The sequence below is a fragment of the Monodelphis domestica genome, chromosome 7 (genome assembly GCF_027887165.1).
Source record: "Monodelphis domestica isolate mMonDom1 chromosome 7, mMonDom1.pri, whole genome shotgun sequence".
NCBI classification, from domain to species: Eukaryota; Metazoa; Chordata; class Mammalia; order Didelphimorphia; family Didelphidae; genus Monodelphis; species Monodelphis domestica.
Window position 1 is genome coordinate 250746658 of NC_077233.1, and position 4408 is coordinate 250751065.

At 32.3% G+C, this 4408-nt stretch overlaps 1 pseudogene; it reads right to left on the reverse strand.

Moving 5' to 3' along the window:
- Window positions 1–1977: 1977 nt before the first annotated feature.
- LOC130455603 (obg-like ATPase 1) lies at window positions 1978–2805 on the reverse strand (annotated as a pseudogene).
- Window positions 2806–4408: the final 1603 nt, after the last annotated feature.

Consider the following 4408-nt stretch of genomic DNA (forward strand, 5'->3'; position numbering starts at 1 on the left):
TTATCATGGTAATCAAAAGACCATTTGGATCTATCAATTATCCCTTACTCTTTGTATATCACTAGTCAATATACTTCTTTGTTCATAAGAATTTATTAGGAGACTGGGATAGATAGAAACTGGACATGTGATTTCATTGGTGTTAGGAACAACTCACTAAATCAACATGAGTACAATGCAACTACTACTCTTAGAAAATTGCCTAGAAACATTGAGGTTTAAATGTCTTGCTCAAGATTATATAGTAGTAGTAGTAGTCTCTCGGTAACCAAGGATGATGATTGTCTTTGTGCATTTTCATCTATGATAGATGAGTGTGCACAAAGACACTTGTGCGTGAAGGAGATTTAAGTGGAAAAGTCGATGCACAGAGACAGTCCCACTCTCTCGGCGTTGGAAGCTGATATATAATACCTACAGAGGACCCTTGTACCTCAACTCAGTCTGGGTTCTTGCAGAGAGCAGTGAGCGATCTGTCCTTTCTCTGATCTCAATTTCTGAAGTTCTTATTTTTAGTTGAGCCACTTTTTCTTTTGAGATTTGAGTCCAGGGCTTTCTGATTCTCAGGACAGATCTCAGTCCACTAGATTATAATGTCTTCCATTTAATTAAATATTTCAGACAAACACATACACATAACGCTAAGTCTTGGACTGTAATATTTTTCTTGTATATAAATTTTGGTCAATTTTATTTTTAAAATGTCTTTTACTTATTTTATTTTAAAATTTACAATTATTTTGAGTTCAAAATTATCTCCCTCCCCCCTACCTCATTGAGAAGGCAAACAATAAGAATATAAATTACTTGTACATTTTCCTTAAAATTTTCAGAAATTATTGTTTCATATGTTTTGTATTGAATTTTATCTTCCCTTCCTAAGTCCCTTCCCCTCACAAAACTCATTTTTGTGTCCTAGAAGATATGGCAGTAGGTGTTAAAAAGAAAGAAGGACTTAATATCACTGTTGATTCAACAGTGATAACATTAATTTATGATGAGGACAAGATATGACAGATCTTCATATGTATGTAAATGTGTGTGTATGTATGTATACACACATAGAATTTTAGTCACTAAAGAGAAAGGCTTGTGGTGAAAATCAAAGATCCTCTAGACTGGTTCTAAGAAAGATCTGGAATCTCCAGGAAACAAGAAGTTTTGCAAAGTATCAGTTGAGTTATATCATGCTTCATTGTCCAGAAAAGTCTTGAAAATTTATTAGTTCTAAGACATTTTTCCCTTGCTGTCTATCTTAAAACACTGATGTGTTTGACTATTATGTTGAAGTGTGCAACCGTCAACATTTGGTTTAAGTTACCTTTCAATGCTGTGATTGGTTATCATCCAGAATTTAGGCATCAGTTGGATATGATTAAATGTTATTCAATTAATTCAGGAAATTGACTCACTTTTGACATTTTCTTAAACACTTCTATTTTTTTCTAGGTGGTTATATGTTGGTGGAACATTTGTTGTTAATGTTAACTTTGATTTGTTGGATGATCCTAAAACAGCTTTGGAATTTTTCTCACATTTATATGCTATGCATTTTTCTGTTATCTTTTTATATAAATGGATCATCTTCCAGTAATTTAAGTCTATGAAAGAGTTCAGAAGTATGATTTTGTTATTTTGAAATTAGTGGTTTATTTTTTTTTATTTTGTCAAATAAAAATTGAATGCAGTTATCCGAAATAGTATAAAAAAAGAATTTTCTGCAGACTTTTTTTAAAGAGCAAACCACATTGTCTTCACTGTCATATATGTCAGGTAGGGCAATATGATGGAAATTAATGAAGTATCATAAGAGAAATATGGTTCCTGAAAAATTCTGCATTTTGGAATATGATCTTAATAATTTGAAAAGCAAGGCACATTTCATGAAATTGTGTTCTGCATTTATGTCAGTTCTCTTTACCAAAATAAAATTTCACATGACCCTTTGAAAAAGCATTATAAATTTGTGAACAAAAATCAAATATTTAAAATTATTTTCTTCTGAGGATATTGATGTGTATTACATTTAAAGAAAATAATATTTTTAGCTTCAACTATATAATTAGACCTGTATTCCCCAGTATCCTTGCAAGAATTTTCTGAATCTTGCTCTTTAAAATCTTGATAGTTCATTACTTCAGTCATAATGAACCATTGTTAAATTGATTAAATTTTAACCATTGTTAAATTGAACCAATTGTTAAATTGATATTTTTTACCAAAAATTAGTCATGAAATAAAAAGCCATAATCTTTCCTCCAGTCTGCATAGCCTTTGTTTTTTTTCCTGTTGAAGATACTTCATCAGGGTCTACAGTGAAAGAAATATTCTAGTATTGATATTGGATATCCAGCTTTAATGGTCTTTGGGAAAGCATCTTGTGTCATGTTTTTTCTTCTAGATACTTCCGTTACTCCTCAGAACACATTTTTTTGCAACTTAAATAACAACATCCCACTAAAAGGATTGACCGAGGCAGCTAGGTCATATTTGTCCACCCACTCCTTCATTTTTTCTTAACCAATTGTTTTTTTTTTCTTGAATGTAGTCCTTTTTTGAAAAGTTAACAGAGACAATTGCTTTTGAAGTTAGAAACATGTTTATTCAACACTTTAATCTCTTTGTCATTCTAATCAGGTATAATGGTTTATTTTAATCTGTGGTATTTTCTCATAGTCACATTTTCTAGTTTATTATGGGTATAATTATTTCCTCATCTTTAAATCAAAGCTCTTCCTGTATTATTTCTACATTTTCTTCAATAAGAATGATGTCATCTTCAAATGATGGCATTAGATCAGACATTCTGTTTCAGGACTTATATGAGAAAAAAAAAATTCTTAGCTGCTGTCTAGCCTGAGCTTCTTTAAAGACCTGCAATATAGACTATATTCAAAAAATTAGAATTTGCTTAGGCTTTTGTGATATTGGCACAAAATTCAAATCTGTCACCTAGTACAGGTACTCACTTCTCATTAGGATCAATAGTGCTGAATATAAGGTTTTCTGTTTTTTTTTTCTAGCCTTTTGTTATAATATTAAAGAATGTAAATTTTCCACTCTTTGGTTTTCCAATAATACTAATTTTCAATAAGGTCCCAAATATTCAAATGTCTAAATGTTATTTAATTTAAACCAAATCCCTTTTGAGTTTAGCTATGACAAAGATCCCCATTGTGTTGGTAGATAGATCCTAACCTCACTAGGATGTAGGAAGAGAGTATTTATGGGCAAAAGCAATTTTTATTGACAATGAAGTAAGATATCTGAATGGTTCTGGGTAATAATAAAGAGGGTATCCCAATTCCTGAAACTACAGTTAAAATGCATTTTGCTCAGTTATGCTCAGTTATGCTCTCATGTTTTTATCCTTTTGGGTTGTCATACATCATACATCATAAAATACTAGATTATATCTGGAAGGGGCCTCAGGTGTCAAGTTCACCTACTGCATTTTATAAATAAAGAGAATGAGGCTCAGGGATATTAGGTAACTTGAACAAAGTCATGCAGCAAGTAAAGTATGAAAACTGACATTTGAAACCAGGTCTTTTTTTAAAGTTTACTTATTTAATTAATTAATTTAGAATATTTTTCCATGGTTGTGTGAATAATGCTTTTTCCCTCCTCTCCTCCCACCCCCCTCCCATAGTCAACAAGCAATTCCACTGGATTTTATTGTCATTGATCAAGACCTATTTCCATATTATTAGTATTTGTACTAGTGTGATTGTTTAGAGTCTACATCCCCAATCATATTCCCATCAAACCATGTGATCAAGGAATTGTTTTTCTTCTGTATTTCTACTCCCACAGTTCTTTCTCTAGATGTGGCTAGCACTCTTTCTCATAAGTCCCTCAGAATAGTTCAGGATCATTGTATTGCTGCTAGTAGGGAAGTCTATTATGTTCAATTGTGCCACAGGGTATCTGTCTCTACATATAATGTTCTCCTGGTTCTACTCCTTTCACTCTGCATCAATTCCTGGGGGTCATTCCAGTTCACATGAAATTCCTCCAGTTCATTATTCCTTTCAGCACAATAGTATTCCATAACCAACAGATACCACTTTTTCTTCAGCCATTCCCCAAACAAAGGGTATCTCCTCATTTTCCAATTTTTTGCCACCACAAAGAGTGTGGCTATGAATATTTGAATATGAATCAAATATAATAGACTTCCCTACTAGCAGCAATACAATGATCCTGGATTTATGAGAAAGAGCACTAGCCACAACCAGAGAAAGAACTGTGAGAGTAGAAATACAGAAGAAAAATAATTCCTTGGTCACATGATTTGATGGGAATATGATTGGGGATGTAGACTCTTGTAAATCTTGAAATCTCTCAGACTTGTGAATGTTAAAAATTTTCCCATCGGGGAATTCTTAATTGGAACAAATTCCCT